This window comes from Sphaerodactylus townsendi, linkage group LG10 (assembly GCF_021028975.2).
Source record: "Sphaerodactylus townsendi isolate TG3544 linkage group LG10, MPM_Stown_v2.3, whole genome shotgun sequence".
In the NCBI taxonomy this organism is placed as follows: Eukaryota; Metazoa; Chordata; class Lepidosauria; order Squamata; family Sphaerodactylidae; genus Sphaerodactylus; species Sphaerodactylus townsendi.
The window spans coordinates 78081051-78101975 of NC_059434.1; the positions used below are offsets into that span (position 1 = coordinate 78081051).

The following is a 20925-nucleotide window of genomic DNA, read 5'->3' on the forward strand; positions in this document are numbered from 1 at the left end:
GACTCTTCAACAGTAAAGCAGTCTCAAGGGCAGTGGTCTTAGAAAGGTGCAGCTCAGGTAAGGCACTATACTAGGGTGACCAGCCGTCCTGTTTTTGGCGGGACACTCACGATTTTTTATAATTCGTCCCGCGTCCCGCAGCGTTTTTAAAAAGTCCCGATTTTTGAAAGAACACACAACAATCTGGTCACCTTAACTATACTTCAAATGAGCAACATGGCTGAGTGGGTTATTCTTGCCCTTTGGCTAATACGTGCCAACTCTGAGTTGTACACACTTGGCCAGGGCTGTTGTATATGTTCACAATTGGACCGGACTTCTGTGTCGTCTCTTTCTTTTAGAACATTCAAAACCATTCAAATATTGAAAATAAAACCTACTCCAAACGTGAAGCTACCTGAAAGCGATGCAGGCAAACCTCAAGTGCTTTGTGATATCATCTTTCCACTCAACTAGGGGGCTGGCTTTTATGTGAAAAGACAATAGTGCCACTGTTCTTTGATCCCCTTGCAGATGATTGTTCTGTTACAGCAGCTTGGTATAATTTATCTTGGATCGATGTTCTCAGCGGGTATTGAGCTCCATATGAAAGGCTGCTGCCTCCATTTTTATTTAATGAGGTCCAATTCTTCAGATTTCTTTCTTTTCTTTTTGACGCTCGAAGCAGACAGGTCTGCCGGCGGAGTGACCTTGTGTACTTGGGAAGTTTGCTTTGATATACACCAAATGCAGTTTTCATATACAAAATTATGAGTAGCGCTGATAGCACAGGAAGCTGATTTCAAGCCTCAATGTGATTATGCCGCTGGAATATCTGTATCTTTGACTAGCTCGCTTGTTCTCCACTTGGGTTCGTATAGAACAGCAAACCCTAATTTGCTGTGTGATAAGGCTTTCAAGGTTACACTCTTTTCCACCCAAAGATGACGGTAGAATTGTACATTAGTTTGCCATTTCCTGGACCTTCTTTGTTCTAGAATGGCCTGCTTGGGTCCTAGTGCCTACCTGGCTCTGTCCCCAAAGTTCTCAGGTCCTAGCGGAGAAGTATACCAGGCCATACCTGGAGATTGGCAACCGACAGTTTTAGATCATGATGCCTCATGCAACTGGCTTTAGATGCTGATCATAGTAATTGGGCATTTTTATAGGAATGCAGGCAGTCCTCCAAATTCCAGACCATGGAATTTTGTTTCAGGCTATGTAAGGACTTCAAAGGTCATTACCATATGAGATACCAAGATAAGAACTTGACCTTTGCTAGTTATCTTGACTTAAGATCTGCCGTGTTCCTTGTAATGATAGCTGAGTCAAGCTCTCTGGGATCATTTCCTGGCCTGTAATTGCATCCTGCCTGTTGCATGCAGATTTGAAGCTATTGATTTATTAATTATATTTTTATCCCACTTTTCAGCCCAAACTGGTTTCACAAAGGCCCCTTCCGCACGTGCAGAATAATGCACTTTCAGTCCGCTTTCACAATGATTTGCAAGTGGATTTTGCTATTCTGCAAAGTGCAAAGTACATTGAAAGTGGATTGAATTCTGCATGCAAAGTACATTGAAAGTGGATTGAATTCTGCGTGTGCAGAAGGGGCCAAAGGCTCACTGGAATCAGAAACTCATGTAAATGACAACTGAAATGTAATATGGATGTTCCTTGGGTGAGGGAGATTCTCAGCTCAGCTAGTTCTAGGCCTACAAAATTGTGTGCTCAGCTGACCTCTCCCTGATAGCCACATCCGAGTTGTTGGAAGCCGCAGTGTGTTGTCCTGTGTTGGAGCTGAATCTGAGCATAAGGAAGAGATGGTTGGTTGCTGCCTCCACTATTTCAATTATTTCTGGTCTTTTACATTTTTTCTACTTATATTTTTAGTGACACGGAAAGCCACTGGGAGAAAATGTCTGCAGGCAGCATGGAAATTGGGGGGGCGGGAGAGGTTGAGTTTAAGGTTGAACTAGTGACCTGATTTCCTGGCGCACAGCATGGACTCTTAACCACTACATTACACCAAGAATAGTCAACTGGTGGATGTGAGGGCGATCTGGCTGCGATATCTGTCACCCCATTGATCTCCAGCGTTGATTCGGCTGATTTGGCTGGCTAGGCGGGTGTCCCCTATCTCCCTCACCGCTTCATGTGTGTTCCTCCTAAAGTTGTGCACTCAGTGGAAGAGGACAGCCATCCCAGATAGAAGAAGGGTACCATTCTTTGATAAAGGGTATATGATGGCTGCTAGAACCTCCAAAGATGCTCAAGAACAGTCAACTGGAGGCATGTAGCTGGGGATGTCTTGGCTCACCCTGTTACAAACAGATTCTCCTCTGTGGCCTCTAGAATACAGAAACTGCCCTAAATTCAGTGTCAATAGATTATGGATTGCCAACTTTTTAAAGCCTCTGGGCATCTTACAGTTCTGGCATAGCATGGTGGATGCAGCCCCAAAATGGCTGACCCAAAATGGCTGCCTCAGGAGGAGGCGGTGCCAGTAACGAAGATGTTTCTGCAGCAGCTTTCCTTCAGTCCCACAGTGAAGTGCTTCGTGCTGTGGTAGCAGCTGCTGCCAAACCAACATTTTTTTAAAAATCCACACAGCCATCAGAAACATTGCTGGGGGAAAAACCCACCTGACCCCGCCTGCTTTCTGAAAAGATGTGGTGGGCACCGAGAAAGTTGTCAGCAGGCACAATGACTTAAGGTTAGGGACCCCTCCAATAGATGATATCTGAAGGGCATTTTTTGGAGGGAAATAACCTTGACAATGATCCAACAAATTAAGACGGGATTAGAAGAACCTCTAAATAGTGACTGAATGGACTACACTGTTGAGGTGCTTGGTTGCATTATCTATAACAGGGGTCAGCAACCTTTACCATGCGAAGAGCCATTTGGACCCGTTTTCCACGGCCCTGAAGATCTACCGAGCCGGATACCTCCAGTTTGGCCCCTCCACTCACCTTTCCTGGAGGAACACGCCCATACTACCCTCTGACCTCCAGGCCACGCGGAGCCGCAGTATAAGGCTGAAAGAGCCGCATGCGGCTCCGGAGCTGCGGGTTGCAGACCCCTGATCTATAAACAAGGGCCTGGAGATCTCCCAGAATTAAAACTGAGGCACCAATTACAGCAATCAGTTCCCTTAGGGAAAATGACTGCTTTTGAGGGATGGATTCTATGGCTCCGTACCAGGGAATTGCAAGCTGCGACTCCATATAGGGCCTATACCCTGCTGTGGGTCTTCCCCTGCCCAGGCTGTTCCTCCAACTCTTCAGGAATTTTCCATCCCAGAGTTGGCAATCTGATCTATGACATTTCTGTGCATCTCCGCTTGCCATGAATATTTGCACTTCTGTCCACATCTCCTACATCATCAGAAAGCCACAATGAGACGTTAGAAACGGAATTACTAACTCAGAGAAGAGCGGAGCCGGGAAAAAAGGAATGAGTCAGTAGATTTCGGGATGCGGCAGAAATGTCCGTTTCTTGCTTGCAGTTTAGTGACATGTTCTGACGTGGGGCCAACCGCGTTTCAGCTTCATTGTCCTTGAACACAAATTGATCTGCACCTATCACTTTAAATCTATCTATATCTATATCTATATCTATCTATCTCTATATCTCTATATCTCTATAGATAGATAGATAGATAGATAGATAGATAGAGAGAGAGAGAGAGAGAGAGAGAGAGAGAGAGAGAGAGAGAGATTGGTTTCTCTAAAGCAGGGGTAGGGAACCTGCGGCTCTCCAGATGTTCAGGAACTACAATTCCCATCAGCCCCTACCAGCATGGCCAATTGGCCATGCTGACGAAACTGAGAGAGAGAGATTGGTTTCTCTAAAGAAAGATAGGGAAAGTAAAAACAATGAAATACCAGAGAACTGCTGTTCTTGAAAACAGCGGCAAAATGTCCTCTACTGATTTCTACAGTGAAGTCTTAATCTTTGTAGCAGTTATCCTTTTCCCCCCAAATAGCCCTGTCTGATGAACTGTCTTCTGGTTTCGCTGCATGCGACGCTGTGAGTTCCAGGCATTTCTACCGTCTAAAAATCAGACATGTGGGGTGCCCAGTCTAAATTGGGGCCACAGCATACTCCAGCCCTGGTCACGCATTACAGTAAATGCATGTACATGTTTACATCTGTTAGAAAACACCAGTATGTGTTCATTTTAAGAATTAAAGCCGTGCCCGGCGCATGGATTAAGGTTTGTATCACACATTCAGCTTTTCATGCATTCTCTGTAACATGGGAATTATTCAACGCACGTTCAAAGAATAATCAAGAGTACACTGTACATGGACTGCTCATGCATTCACTATATCTTGTGAACAGGGCTAGGAAGGTGAGCTTAAAAATTCCTCAATCTGAAACAGCCCCAGGGAAATGCAATTTGACCTGTCAGGGAGATTTATGTGTGCTAGCCAGCTGCAAATAAGTGTTCCCAGTGGAGAAAATAGCAACTGTTCAGGGCCATTTCAGGGTGGGGAAAGTATGATAAGAGGCTTAACCATAGAGTGCAATCATAGAGTTTCTGGCCATTTCTCGAACTGCCTGTCATCACTTGTGGGAGGGGGCTACTGGAAGTGACATAGATGTTATAATTATGCTGTGCGGGAAAGACCTATGTCATTTCTGGGCCCAACCCAGAAGTGACAGAGGTAGCTCTAGGAATCACCAGGAACTCTGTAGTAAAACCTAAAACCTCTGGCCTGTTCCTGGTCATAGTGTAGGGATGTTGTGCCCCCATGTCCCCAATCCTATTTCAATTCCCCCATTATGCTATGAAGCACCTTTGGGGTGGGCGGGGGGTGGTGGTTGTCCAAACCCTGTATTATCCACAGGATTATTGAGAGGATAAAATTGAGGAAGAAGAAGAAGAAGAAGAAGAAGAAGAAGAAGAAGAAGAAGATGAAGAAGAAGAAGAAGAGGAGGAGGAGGAGGAGGAGGAGGAGGAGGAGGAGCAGGAGCAGGAGGAGTTTGGATTTATATCCCCCCTTTCTCTCCTGCAGGAGACTCAAAGAGGCTTACAATCTCCTTGCCCTTCCCCCCTCACAACAAACACCCTGTGAGGTGGGTAGGGCTGAGAGAGCTCCGAAAAGCTGTGACTAGCCCAAGGTCACCCAGCTGGTGTGTGAGGGAGTGTGGGAGTGTACAGGCTAATCTGAATTCCCCAGATAAACCTCCACAGCTCAGGTGGCAAAGCTGGGAATCAAACCCGGTTCCTCCAGATTAGATACATGAGCTCTTAACCTCCTACGCCACTGCTGTAACTTGTAAGAAAGGCGGGATAAAACGTACATGCCCCCTGAGGTATATTTTCTTTTGCTTACTGTCTGTAAAATGAACTTAAGAATTAGAAATAACACTTGCAATTTTTTTTGTTTCATTGTGTATGTCAGCACTTTCAAGATTAAGAAAACTGGCTAGGCAATAATGATAACTTTTTGAGATTAAGAGCTGAGCTTGCTTCTCTTCCAGGCACAGTTCTAACAAGGAAAAAACATTTTTCCCCTCAGGACGCCTCTGACAATCGACTTCTCACTAATTTTTGTCTTATATTTTGTTTCTTGGAGCCCTAATTTGAGGAGGCAGTCAGAGGCACGATCATTGGTCATAACAGAGCTAGCACAGCACACTGGCAAAGGGTATGGGATAGAAAGCCGGATGCAAACATTTCCTCAACCATCTCAATGAGTGCTCTTAAGCAAGAAATTCTCTTACTGTGGCCCCTTCCACACATGCAGAATAGTGCCTTTTCAATCCATTTTCAGAATTGTTTGCAAGTGGATTTTGCTATTTCGCACAGTAAAGTCCAGCTGCAAAGTGCATTGAAAGTGGATTGAAAGTGCATTATTCTGCATGTGCAGAAGGGGCCTTAGTTACACCACTACCAATATCAGCAAAATGGGCACAATAATGTGGCCCCACCTTGCTAGGATGTTGCAATGGCTGTTCAAGAGTTCAAAAACAACTTTATTAGGTTTATATTCAATTTTCAAAAAGCCATCTGTGTGTTATTCAAAAGAACAATGAGATTAAAAATCAAATGAAAACAAGCAGCAGTAGCGTAGTGGCTAAGAGCAGTGGCTAAGAGCAGGTGCACTCTGATCTGGAGGAACCAGGTTTGATTCCCAGTTCTGCTGCTTGAGTTGTGGAGGTTTATCTGGGGAATTCAGATTAGCCTGTACACTCCCACACATGCCAGCTGGGTGACCTTGGGCTAGTCACAGCTTTTCGGAGCTCTCTCAGCCCCACCTACCTCACAGGGTGTTTGTTGTGAGGGGGGAAGGGCAAGGAGATTGTAAGCCCCTTTGAGTCTCCTACAGGAGAGAAAGGGGGGGGATATAAATCCAAACTCTTCTTCTTCTTAAAACTAAGATAGTAAAAAGAAAACAACAGCATAAATGAAGTGGTAGTTAATATTCCTTCCAGGGTCCATCCAAAATCTACCTTAAAACCCTGAAACTATTAAAAACAGCTGGAATTAAAAATAGAACAGATTAAAGCTAAGGAAATGTGACTAGTGAGAGCAGGAAACCTTAAAGTTCCTCTTACTACAAACTTGGGAATTCACTAGCAACATCAAATTTTTAACACGTATGTTCTACAGGATCTATGTGTCAGTACTCTAGTATACAGCAAGTACTCTAGTATATACCATCTCAGTTTGGAGTATTGCTGGCCAAGGTGCTGATAGATTTTTAAAACATATAAAAGAGGGCTTGCCAAACTGAAATCCATACATTGCACTATAATGTTCTATCACCACCTTCTCCTGCATGTGTAAACAAGACCTCAGGGTTTGCAGGTAAGGAGTCCCTGGCTAACGTTATCCTTATGTACGAACCTTTCAGAGGGTAGCCATCTGGCTCTGCAGTAGATTGACTCTATTCGAGTCCAGAATCACCTTAAATACCAAGAAGATTTTTAGGATATGAGCTTTCGAGAGTCTAAGCTCCCTTCATTAGTTTTTTAAAAATATGTTTCTATGTACTTATTTATTTGATTAGCTGGGGATTTAATGCCGGTATCAATATTCACTTTATTAAGTTGTGTTGTATCACATATTCGTGTTGTTGGGGATTGTTGTTATATCAGTTTTGCTGTTTAAAATATGAGCATTTAAAATTTCTAAATTATATGTTTTTCTTTTTTGTGCCAATGATGCAGTTTTGGATTAGATGCTTGTTGTGGGCTTTCTGGGCTGGGTAGCCGTGGTCTGGTGGATCTTGTTCCTAACATTTTGCCAGCCTCTGTGGCTGGCATCTTCAGAGGTGTATCACATTGTGTCCAGTGAGAAGCGAGGATAGATAGATTGGATTAGACCAGGGGTAGGGAACCTGCGGCTCTCCAGATGTTCAGGAACTACAATTCCCATCAGCCTCTGTCAGCATGGCCAATTGGCCATGCTGACAGAGGCTGATGGGAATTGTAGTTCCTGAACATCTGGAGAGCCGCAGGTTCCCTACCCCTGGATTAGACAGATTGTTCTTTTTGTAGCTAGTCTTCTGTTCTGATCCTTCTCTTCTTGGTTATGACCCAGGGAACCTTCCCGGGAAGGGACCTGCACATGCTTTTTGGCTTCCCAGAAAGAGGGCCCAAAAGGCTTTGCGCCTTTGATATGCAGGTCCTGCTGGATCTCTGCCAACGTCGGAAGAGCAACCAGGGGGCAGGTGAAGCAAGCAGAAGACCCCTCTCAAGAACCAAGATTCAGGCTGCCCTCTTAGTGAGGGGCTAAGGCGGACTGTCCTTCTTTGACTAGCCCTTGGACTGGGTCCTGGGGCAAGGGAAACTGCTGCGATCCCTCCTGCTTCTGCCCCTCCATGAGACCAGGCAGCTCCCTGAGTCCTGGCACTGGGTGGGGGAGGGGTGGACTGAGAAGGGCCCTGCAGCCCCAATGGGGGGGCTTTGGTTGGAGATGGGGCCAGATGGGCTCCCAGTTCCCTCCCTCAGGCCTACTGCCTTGACCCCTGCATCTGCAGGTGACTCCTTCTCTCGCAACCCATCAGCCAGGAGGGACGCCCCACTGGGAATCCTTGGCCACCACCTGGGATCCCTTCTCTCATGCTGTAAGGACTCACCCACCACCACCTAGGGCAGTGGTGGTGAACCTTTGGCACTCCAGATGTTATGGACTACAATTCCCATCAGCCCCTGCCAGCATGGCCAATTGTAGTCCATAACATCTGGAGTGCCAAGGGTTCACCATCACGGACCTAGGGGCTCCGGCTGGAAGCCAGGGGAAAATATTTTGCAGTTAAACATTTGTTGAAAAGGCACCATTTCTCAAAAGAGAGCTCAAGGGGATCAGTCGCCACTGCTGTCAAGTGAGGTTGCTTCTAACTTATGGGACTTTCAAGGCAAGCGAGTTGCAGAAGTAGTTTACCATTGCTTTTCTCTGCAGAGCCTTCTCTGGTAGCCTCCCATCCAACCCTGCTTAGCTTCCGAGAGCTAGCAAAAATCAGCCTACACTCTCTTCCATCCCAAGGTTATCCTTAACATCCCCACAAATACAATCAGCTGTTTTTCGGACTGGCAGAGTTTCAGTGGCAACGTTGTGAATGCATAATTAATTTGTTTCACAGGGGAGTTTTTCTTATCAGGGTTTTTTTTTTGTCCCATGGAAGATTGCTGAAGTTTGTTCCTTTTAAAACAAGGTTAAATTTGATCTTTGGAATTCACTGGAGAGTGTTTAGTTCGTACAACTTTTTGTAGTTTTGTCTGAGAAGCTGGTCTGAGCCTCCCCTACCGTTTTTTGGTGCTACTTAAAATGCACTTTGCATAATCATAAAAACATTAACTCTTTCCTGTCCATTATTCCTCAGACCTGGAGTAGCTGGTTCTGTGTTGCCAATAGGGAGATATATGCAAATTCCTGGGTGAATATTTTGTCAGTGGTCTGTGCTTGGGTCATTTAAATATTCTTCCAGCTTAAAGATGTGGCCAGCCACAAAACTGAGAGAATATCTTTAAGGTCCCAAATGTCAGCCTGTTGTATGATACATGCTCCTAACAGTATGCAGCTGGAGAATACTTCTGCAATTGTTTTGAATCAAGAACCTTGCAACTTTTCCACCATCCCTATACCACTATCAAACATCCATAAGCTCACATGTGAGGTAAAATTATCACCTTTCCCCCTGAAGCTGAATATTATTATGCTGAGAAAATGAGCTATCCCCAGCTCTCTTCGCTGGTTACAGTAAACAAACATATAAACCGTGTACACTGTACCCGTGATTTTTCTTAATATGCATGTTTACTTATTTATTTATTCAATTTATTTATCTGCCCTTTCCTGGAAGGACCAGGCTGGTTTACAATAACCAGTAAAACAATTCATAAAACAACAATAAATATTTTAAAACCACATATACAAACATATGTTTTAAAATAAGTAAATAATCATCAAGAACTATCACAGGTTCTCATTCTAATTTAATAGCTGGGCCTCATCTGCTATTATTATCCCATTATTCAATTTGATATAAATGTGAGCCCAGTAGAAGGGAGAAACAGAGAGGGGGGCTATTGTAATATGTCACGGTTCTGCCTCCACCATCTCACGGTTCTGCCTCAACCAAGGTTTTAAAGAGAGGCTGAATGGCCAACTGTCAGGAGTGCTTTGATTGTGTGTTCTGGCATTGCAGGGGGTTGAACTTGATGTCCCTTAGGGTCTCTTCCAACTCTATGATTCTACCCTGTTTCCCCGAATATAAGACATCCCCTGAAAATAAGACGTAGTAGAGGTTTTGCTGAATATAAGGCATCCCCCAAAAGTAAGACGTAGCAAAGTTTTTGTTTGGAAGCATGCCCAACGAACAGAACACAGAAAAATAAGACACCCCCTGAAATAAGACATGGCACATCTTTGGGAGCAAAAATTAATATAAGACACTGTCTTATTTTCGGGGAAACACGGTATGATATGCCCAGTGGAACAGCTCTGTCTTACAGCCCTTGCAGAAGTGTGTTAAGTCCTGCAGGGCTGTGGTCTCCCCAAACAGAGGCCAGGGCCAAAAAAGTCCTGACCCTCGTTGAGGCCAGGCAGACTTCTCCCAGACCAGGGATTGAGTAATTCAATGCATGTACATATAATTGTAGTCCATCGTGTATCCAGGTATTGCTAGGGTTGCCAGACTCCAGGTGAAGCCTACAGGCCTCCTGGAATTACAACTGACCTGAAAACTACAAAAAACAGTTCCTCTGGAGAAAATGGCTGCTTTGGAGAGTGGATCAGTACTGGAGCAAGGGGGAACTGCCCCCCCACCCTGCCCTTCCACGGCCCCTCCATGCCACCCCCCAGTGTGTTGTGCACCCCCCGTCCCCTTGTGCTACGCCACTGGAGTGGATTCTGTGTCATTACATCCTAGCTCAACTCTGTCACCTCCCATCCTTCCCATGCTTCACCCAAAATCTCCAGGAATTCCCAAACTGAAGTTGGTAATCCTGGTTTTATTGATCAAGTGAGTGCAAATTTATATATTTATATATGCAAAATTATATATATAATTATGAATATTATTATGTTTGTTGCATTCAATATATTTGTTCCAACTATACATTTTTCCTTTTTCACCCCCCTCCTCCCCTCTTTTCCATTGATTATTTCAAGCAAGCAGCAGAAGGTTCATTCTTCTTATTCTCTTGTTCCATAGTTCTTCGTTAAATCTGGCTTCTTCCATCCATTTTTCATACAATGTCCATAGCTTCATAATCTCTTCTAGTTTCTCTTGCCATAGTGTATTTTTTGCCAGTCTCTCAAAAATCTCTAACTGTATTTGTTCCCAAATACATTCCAACCATTTTGAGACTGTCCATTTCTTGTTATCTTTCCAGCCCAACGCCAACACTGTGTGTGCTGCTCTAATCATTATTTTATACATTGGTTCCAAATTTCTGTTCACTCTTATATCATCTATTATCCCCACAATTAATAAATCATTGTTTACATCAATTTTTACTAACTGTTCTACATATAAGTGAGTGCAAATTGACTGTTTCTTACAAATAGACGTGTGTCCAAGTATGCAGGATGCGCATCTAACGCTAAAACGTGTGGACAGGGCTCCAGCAATACAGATGTAAATGTTGGGAGGGGAAGTGCAAGCTGTACTTCCGAAAATACTTACGTTGTATAAAACACTGATCATTTGCGAGTCTCTTCAGCTGAAAAAACAAACAAACAAACAAAATCAGTTGTCCTATCCCACAGCAAAATTGATTTTAACTTTAGGACGCCGGCTTGGAACTGTTCCTCGGTGTGGTTTAGGATGCTGAATGATTGTACCAAAGCTTGCAGAACTGAAAATATTTGTCACAGCAAGTACTCTGCCGTGAGAGGAGGCAATCAGAGATTTAGCTGAGGCTGTGACTTCCCAGTAACCAGTAATCTCCTGAGGCTTCGGTTGAAATCTATGCTGCTCTGCAGGCTTTATCTCTGCAAACCGACATATCGAGTCCAAAGCCTTCCTAATTAGCATCGCTCTTGAGAATGCTGTCTGCATGCAAGCAGAGAGCAAGATGGGATGTGAAAAGAGTCGTGTGTGTCCCCCCTCCCACAAATACATTTTGCAGCAAGAGCTCAGATGCTATTGATTGTGGAAGGAGAAGGTCTTGTTCCCCTGCTGCTTATAATGTAGCTCATCAGGCACCATGTTAAGAGGTGGTGACACCCGGGGGCGATTCACAAAGTCACATTAAGAACAGCTTCAGATTCTCAGATACGATTTCTACCATCGTTCCATGTTTTTCTCCTTCCTCTCTCGTGGAACTATAAGAACATAAGAACATAAGAACAAGCCAGCTGGATCAGACCAGAGTCCATCTAGTCCAGCTCTCTGCTGCTCGCAGTGGCCCACCAGGTGCCATTGGGAGCTCACATGCAGGAGGTGAAAGCAATGGCCTCTGCGGCTGTTGCTCCCGAGCACCTGGTCTGCTAAGGCATTTGCAATCTCAGATCAAAGAGGATCAAGATTGGTAGCCATAGATCGACTTCTCCTCCATAAATCTGTCCAAGCCCCTTTTAAAGCAATCCAGGTTAGTGGCCAACTGACGAGGCTTTTGTGCTACTTGTAAGCATGATTACAATGCCTTTGTGGTATCATCTCTGGCCCTTTCTGCACAGCACAAATAAAACGTCTTGAGGACTTTGAAAGGAACGCTTTGGAAAGTAACTCCACACAGGTTTTCCTTTTCAGCCCTGTCTCCCACTTGATGGCATCCATTACAACTGCACGTTAGGGCTCTGTGGGATATCTGTGAGAACAGTGCCCCCCTCTGTTCTCCTGTGAGGGTCCCTTTACATCTTTGGGACCCACCGTGCCCCCCTCTTCCCTCTTTCCTCGTGAGGAGGATTTTTAAGTAAGGGTTTTGCGGGACGCCAATTTTATATAGCAAATGCTGTTTTAAATTAAATTAATATTGTAGAGTTTATGGGGCTGAGTTTTTAATGTTAGGTATTATTTATTGGTTGTTATTTACTCGCCCCTCTTGTTATTGTATTTATGTTGATGTTGTACACTGCCCAGAGCCCTCCAGGGATGGGGCAGTATACCAAATTGAATTAACAACAACAACAACAACAACAACAACAACAACAACATATGTCAAATTCAGAAGGCAGCCCTGCTGGGATCTGAACGAATACTACGCCGATATATTACAACTTCCTAGGCCTCTGGGTGAGGCTTGAATTGTAATGAAGGCCAACAACCAGCTAAAGATCTGGCAGCTGTGAAATCCACAATAACAACAACAACAACAACAATATCAAACAATTCTGTAGAGGGGGTAAAACTGAGAAGTTTCGCTGATCCTACAACTGAAGCTGTTATGGACCGTACTGAATTACAGTGGCTCCGTAGATTATACCCCTCCTCTTTTACTCAAATAGAATTTTATAAGATTGGGACTAAAGTGGGATTTGTTATATGGGCAATGAATTTGATTTTAAATCACCCTCTGGGGAAACCTTTTTTATGTTAAAATGCTTTTAACTACTAATTATTTAAATTACTGGTTTCATAATTGCTATTAAAACTATGTGTGTTACCCGCCTTAAGCTAGGTTGGGTAGGGCGCCGGATATTAAATCAAATCAAATCAAATAATTTTAAGAGATGTTCCAAAAATAGGGAAAGTGATTTAGTTGGGATGGATAGAGGAAAACTAAGATGTTCTCCTGTAAATAGAGAAATGAACCCCTGCTTCTTGTGATGGAGAAACATGGACATTCACTAGTACGTATGATGTTCATCACTGATGGTTCATGTATATGGGTGGTGGGCCTTTAAAACTGGGGTAAGATTTATGTCCACATTCAAAAATTCAAACTACAAATTGGCTTCAGTGTTGTCAGATTGGACTAAATACCACTCTGCACCAACATGAGCCAGCATGGTGTAGTGGTTAAGAACAGGAGAACCTGGTTTGATTCCCCGCTCTGCCACTCAAGCTGTGGAGGCTTATCTGGTGAACCAGATTAGCTTGTGCACTCCAACACATGCCAGTTGGGTGACCTTGGGCTAGTCACAGTTCTTTGGATCTCTCTCAGTCCCACCTACTTCACAGGGTGTTTGTTGTGAGCGGGGGAAGGGAAAGGAGATTGTAAGCCCCTTTGAGTCTCCTTACAGGAGAGAAAAGGGGAATATAAATCCAAACTTTCTTCTTCTTCTTCTTCTTCTTCTTCTTCTTCTTCTTCTTCTTCTTCTTCTTCTTCTTCTTCTTCTTCTTCTTTCTTTCTTCTTCTTCTTCTTCTTCTTCTTCTTCTTCCTTCTTCCTTCTTTTTTCCTTCTTCTTCTTTTTTCTTCTTCTTCCTCCTCCTTCTTTCTTCTCCTCCTCCTCCTCCTCCTCCTCCTCCTCCTCCTCCTCCTCCTCCTCCTTCCTCCTCCTCCTCCTCCTCCTCCTCCTCCTCCTCCTCCTCCTCCTCCTCCTCCTCCTCCTCCTCCTCTTCTGCACCAACCTGGAGATTTTCTGGAATTACAACTCATCTTCAGACTGCTGAGATAATTCCCTCTGGAGGAGAGGTCTGCTTTGGAGGGTGAACACCATGATATTATACCTCACTGAGATCCTTCCCCTCCTAAGCCCCTCCCTCCCCAGACTCTACCCCCAAATCTCCATGAATTTCCGAACTTGGACTTGGCAACCCTTATTGACTTCAGTGCTTTCTCCCCCTAACATCAATAATTATTTTCTTTCAGTCTTGCTACATGTGCCAACCCCTTGCCTCTTAGATTATCTGTTCATATTCCTCTCCTTCCTTGTATTCATGTTACAGAGGTCAACATGTTTTGTGCAGTAGTTGCAGGCTGAATCTTGATTTCTGTACGACTCAAGCTGATTAATGGACCAGAATCTCAGTGGGATGCGACCTTGTTTTCATTTCACATACCCGACTGGCAAAATTGACAAATCTGGCATCGGAGCACGGGTGAAGGTCTTCTTGATGATGTACAAGGGGCCAGGGCATGATTGGCATTCACTGCACTCTCCAGGTGGCTGTGTTTAAAGGGAAGCAAAATCAATGGGGGTTATGGTAGAGAAGTAGAATGGGAAGAAAAATGGGATATAGGCAATTTTACCTTCAAATGATTCTGGCATTCTACAAAAAGCTGTCCTTTACTCCTGTTTCCACAGAATAAAAACCATTCTTTGTTGATTTCAGTCAGAATTGAAGTGGAGTGGGGGCATTTTTGCTTAAAAAGGAAAACACTAATCACTAATTGCCAGCTTAGTGATTAACATACCTGCTCACTATTAGCAGGAGACACCATCAAACATGTAGGTCTTCGATTTGCACGGTTTGCATGAAGGGTTTAAGCCTTGGCAACGTTAATGAGCACATTTATGGGTTGTTGATTAATGAACACCTACAAGTTCCAATTTTTAGTGTATTACTGAAGATACAGAAAGCAGGCAATCCTCTCCCAGGACAACCAATAGTCCCAGGCCGTAACTCTGTTCTCGAACCTGTTTGCAAATGCACAGAACATTTCATTCATCCATTTGCCATCAAAACCAAGTCATGCATAAAATATTCCAATGACTTTTTTTTGTCAAACTGGAGAATTTGTAAATACCTGGAGATTCAGTTCTAGCCACATCTGATGTATCCTCTTTGCACACTAATAAAGTGAGGGGAAATGATACTTAGCATCAGATCAGCAACCCCCCCACACACACACGCTTTTCTTTTTCAACTATTAGATATTGTGTTGCAGCACAATTATTTTTAGTACAGGCACTTTTTTGCCACAACATGGGCCTTTCCCCACGCTCTTCGATCCCCCCCTATGCCGCACGCTGCTCTCAGCGTGCGGCATCCCTGGCGCGCGCCCGGGCGTCCCCACGACCCCGCGCTCTGCGCGAGGTCATCAAAAGGCGCCGTTAAGAAGAGTGCCAGGGATGCCGCGCGCTGAGAGGGCGCGACAGTGGCAGCATTGGGGCAGCTGCGCTGTCGCCGCCCTGTCGTGAGGAGTGCCGGGGGACCCCGCGCTACTCTCCTCAAGTAGCGCGGGGCTTAAGGTAAGTGGGGAAAGGCCCATGGTGTCTCAATGGGATCTGCCTGTGCACCATTTGTGACTAACATTTACATGGTTTGTTTGGAATGGAAATTTTTTTGCAATGACCAGGTTTATGCAAAATATATTCTTGCATATGCATGGTGTATAGAGGTTTTATTTTTCATCTTTGAATCAGTTTTGTTTCTAGAGCATTTTTGGATTGGATCAATTCAGCGGATCATCATATCAAATTATCAGGCAGAGTAGATCCATGTAAAGTATCATTTCTAAACATGGAAGTGTTTTTTGACATCAGTCGTAGAACACATACCCATCCTTTTGGAATCTGATAAAAAGTTGTTGCTTCACTTTACCTCTTTTTACCCATGGCGTCTAAGGTTGAACTTATCTTATGGACAATTTTTGAGGTTAAACAGAAATGCCATCTTGTATAGCGATTACTGTACAGCAGATACAATCTTTCAATCTCAATTTAAAACATGATGTTATCTTGAACAGATCATCAACACAGCTATGTGTAGCGCTCAAAGTGTTTTGAAACCATAACTTTTAGAAGAGAAGATTAAGTGAGATTGTAATTGGTTGATATGTACCTTTGACCATACTGCATTGACTCAAAAAATCCAAAAGGTCATTTGAAATAATTGGCACCTGATTAAAAGGATACTAGGTTGCGATAATGCTCCTATTTTTGGTTTAAAACATACACATAATATAAAGAGCATTCTAGTTCATACAGACACCACTTACTCTATACCTGTTGAACATGAGATCCGAGGGCATTTTAAATGCTCAGGGTGCTCAGTTTGTAAGTTATCTTTAATCATTAAGGAGGTTAAACACCCATCTTTTGGATTTTCTTTTCAGCTGAATGAGTTCAGTAATTGCAAAACAAAGAGATCTGTATATTTAATTTTATGTCCCTGAGATCATATCTATATTGGAAAGAGTGTGTCTATCAAAATGAAAATTGGTGAACATAATTCTAGAATAAAGAACCAGATCATGGATGCTCCACTGGTAGTACATTTCATGCGATTAGGTCATTCAGAAAATGATCTATGATTTTTTGTTTTGTGGTCTTTTCAATCCAGGCATCATGATTATACTGACACCCATCATTTGCTAGCACAGCAGGAAGCCAGAGTTATCTCTAAATTTAGATCGCTGTCTCTACAAGAGTTGAAAGCCTTCCTTGACTATGCATGCTTCTTGTAACCTTTTCATCAATGTAGATTGGATACAGGTGTCTTACTGTGTTCGTATTCCTTCAAGTAGGGTTTGGCAGCATCTCTGTTTAAATGCCAGAAAAGACACTTTGCTGTATCAGGCAATCCAAGAACGGCACACCAAAAATGGAGGCTTTTTGGTTATCAGTTTAAGATCTTATTCCCTAAGTCTGTTGTTCTATTTAATATTGCCTGTACGGTATGTTGTTTTGACTCTGTGTATCCTGTTATAGATGCGACTTATCAAAAGAAGAATTAGGATAACTGGTCCCTTTGAATGTTCTGCAGTCCTCTTCTTACAATTTTGCATATACAATCACTGAGGAAGAATCTGTTGGATTTAAAACAGTCCTTATTATCTAGAATCCTGTTTGGACTATATTAACAGTGCGATTAAATTAGTTTTATTATATTGTTATGGTGGTGGTATATATTGTAATAGTGTTTCATTAGTAAAGCAGTATTTGTTAGAATAGTATTGACAACTCTTATTCTTGATTAGTAATTATAATCATGAAAGAGAATCACCCATTGGAAAAACATTGGAAAAAGAGCAGCAGTGGCGTAGGAGGTTAAGAGCTCGTGTATCTAATCTGGAGGAACCAGGTTTGATTCCCAGCTCTGCCGCCTGAGCTGTGGAGGCTTATCTGGGGAATTCAGATTAGCCTGTACACTCCCACACACGCCAGCTGGGTGACCTTGGGCTAGTCACAGCTTCTCGGAGCTCTCTCAGCCCCACCTACCTCACAGGGTGTTTGTTGTGAGGGGGGAAGGGCAAGGAGATTGCAAGCCCCTTTGAGTCTCCTGCAGGAGAGAAAGGGGGGATAAAAATCCAAACTCCTCCTCCTCCTCCTCCTCCTCCTCTTCCTCCTCCTCCTCCTCCTCCTCCTCCTCTTCTTCTTCTTCTTCTTCTTCAGTAAAACCATAGGCAATTCCTAGAGCTCCTTGTGGTCACTTCCAGTAATAATGCTTTTTAACAAAAAATTCTCCCACACCACGTTTCAGGCAATGGACCGAGGGAGGGGGGATCCCCCATTGCAATCTGGGCCTGGGAACCCTAACAAGGGAGGATATTTGATCCTTTTCATCTCTACCCTTGAAAACTTGGCGCCCTTGGAAAAACACATTAGGCATAAAGATGCCATATCAGGTCCTTGTAGCTAGGAATTAATGAAACCATATCTTAGTGTGATAGCATCTCCCTGCAAATGATAGCAGGTTTGGGAAAGCGCAGGGAAAAGAATAGAAACAGGACAGAAAGAGAGTATGTTGTGCAGAAGCTGCAAAAACAGAATAGCAGTAAATATAGAAGAAGAGGAAGAGTTTGGATTTATATTCCCCCTTTCTCTCCTGTAAGAGACTCAAAGGGGCTTACAATCTCCTTGCCCTTCCCCCCTCACAACAAACACCCTGTGAGGTGGGTGGGGCTGAGAGAGCTCCGAGAAGCTGTGACTAGTCCAAGGTCACACAGCTGGCGTGTGTGGGAGTGTACAGGCTAATCTGAATCCCCCAGATAAGCCTCTACAGCTCAGACGGCAGAGCTGGGAATCAAACCCGGTTCCTCCAGATTAGATACACGAGCTCTTAACCTCCTACGCCACTGCTGCTCAGGTGGAGTATTAAAACCTGCCCCTCCGTGCTATTTTCTCAACCCGATCTGGCCACATGAAGCCATTTCCCCCATTGCAACGTGGGGCTGCCAGTTCTTGGTTGGAAAATTGCTGAAGTTTTGCCGGTGGAGACTGGGGAGGGTGGAGTTTGTGGGGAGCGACTTCAGCAGAGTATAATTCAGCAGAGTATAATTGCTATAATCTTGAGACCATTTGTGATTCTGAGAGATCACCAGGCCCCGTCTGGAGGTTGGCATGCCTAGCATCACATGCAGCTGTAGGGCTCCCCTCCCCCAAGCCATTTAGGTTCTTCCCAGACCACAAATGAAAATTTTCTCCATGACGTTCCATTCGGTTATGGAAATGTCTCCAGCCACCTGAGACGGTCAGCAAAAAAGAAACTGAGCAGGTGGACTTCTGCCCTCAGATGCTACTTCTCCGAGTTCCTCCTGGAAACTCATAACATGACCAGTCCATCAGGTCTTGACACAGACCCTGCTTCGTTTCTGAGATCTGACGAGCGCAATGCTTTTTTGAAACCATGCTAGCTTTAGAAGTATAGCTGAACAAGACAGCGCGTCACACACTGAAGACGGAGGATCAATATAGTCAATAAATGTAGTTATATATATTATTATAATTGTCCAGTTACTGAATCCAATGATTGTACATCCAGTTTTTTGAAAAACAAGTAAAATATTTTTTTCAACAACAGAAATTCTCTTTTACTTGTTTTTCAAAAAAACTGGATGTACAATCATTGGATTCAGTAACTGGACAATTATAATAATATATATGTAAATACATTTATTGACTATATTGATCCTCCGTCTTCAGTGTGTGACGCACTGTCTTGTTCCTCTGTCATATACGTTACACACAATTTGGCTTTTTTGGTAGCTTTAGAAGTATGTCAGATGGTAGCTATTCCTTGGACATATGGAGTAAACTGCTGAAATCTTAGCCAGTGACGGAAAAAAAACCCTTCTGATGTTTCCGTTCAGATTATATCACTATTAGTGGAGGGAACAAAGACGGCCATTCAGTATGTTCTTGGCGTCCATTTTGCTTCCCAGCAGAATCTAGTGTCTTTGGTGGCTCAAAGAAATCTGACAGGGGCAGCTACTGAATCTCAACGTGTGAAATCAGCATCTATAGAATAGCTTTAGCACTCTGCAATTAAAAGCACAGAATAAAAGGCAGCAAATCCACTGGATGCCCTGGAGTATTTACTAATTATTTGTATGATTTATTATACATTTTTACCTGGTCCTTGCTTGCTCCAGTGAGCTTTGGGGCATGTGTGGTGATTTCCTCATCTGTTTTACCATATCCTCTTAGAATTGAAATAAATTGGGGGGGGGGGGTATAGAAGCTTTTAGGTTTATTTACAAAGCTCTGATCTCTTCAGCACCAGCTTTATTGCTGCCTAAGATAAAGCACAAAGGTGAGGCGGCAGAAAACTGCAGCTGAGGAATGTTTGCTGCCAATTTGGGGGCAGAAGAAAAAGGACACTTGACCTTAGAGACCTTGAATGTTAAATTTCAGCAGGCAGACAGGTTTTATTGCCAAGTTCTACATTCTAGATAAGGTTTTCCACACTGGAAACATCTCCATTTTCCCTCTCTGCAGCTCCTTGCTGTCTTTTGTCTCTTTCTCTCCTATTTTTTCAATTCCTTCTTCAAAACCCACCTTTTCCTCAAAGGCTTTGAATTAACTTTTCAAACTCCCTCCTCAAAAAGGAATCTAAATGCATGTATTTCCATTTGCTCGCATGTATGCTTTGATATGTTGGCTCCCCCACTCTTTTGAACCCAGGAGGCTGCCGTATAATGAATCAGACCTTCTGTCCATCAAGATCAGTATTGTCTACTCAGACAGGCAACCGCTCTTCAGGCTCTTAGGTAGAGGTATTTCACGTTACCTACTGCCTGATCCTTTTTAACTGGCGATCCTAGGGCCTGAACTTGAGACCTTCTGCATATAAAAGCAGATGCTCTGCCACTAAGCCTCAGCTCCTTCCCCTCAAGGTCTCATGCTCCCACCCCCTTAGATTATACATTCTTCAGAGAAGAAATTCCTCCTTGTTATTCTGTCAATATCATTAGATGGTGAAAAGTGCTGTCAAGTTGTGGCTGATTTATGGCGACCCTGTAGGGCTTTCAAGGCAAGAGAGGTTCAGAGATGGTTTGCCATTTTCTGCCTCTTCATAACAATGCTGGACGTCTTTGGTGGTCTCCCATCCAAGTACTTACCAGGGCCCTGCCAAGATTATGAGATATGATAAGATAGGCTTGCCTGGGCCCGTGGTGGCGAACCTATGGCACTCCAGATGTGAATGGACTACAATTCCCATCAGGGGTTGATGGGAATTGTAGTCCATTTGTAACCTCAGCTTGTGGGTTCTGTTGGGCAGAACTTGGAATGAGTTTGCAACAACAATTTTTAAAAACAAAATGGTTTACTTCCTTAACATATAACATCAAACATCAACATTTAATGTCACACTTCAAGGTCCTGTTCAGGTTGCATTTTCAAGTCCTTATATTTACAGTCTACTGCC

At 43.6% G+C, this 20925-nt stretch overlaps 1 protein-coding gene across 1 annotated transcript in view; it reads left to right on the top strand.

Annotated features, from left to right (window-relative positions):
- The window catches only part of SCD5 (stearoyl-CoA desaturase 5), a 45396-nt gene that overhangs the window by 15612 nt on the left and 8859 nt on the right, over window positions 1-20925 (top strand). The gene's annotated exons all lie outside the window — the stretch shown is intronic.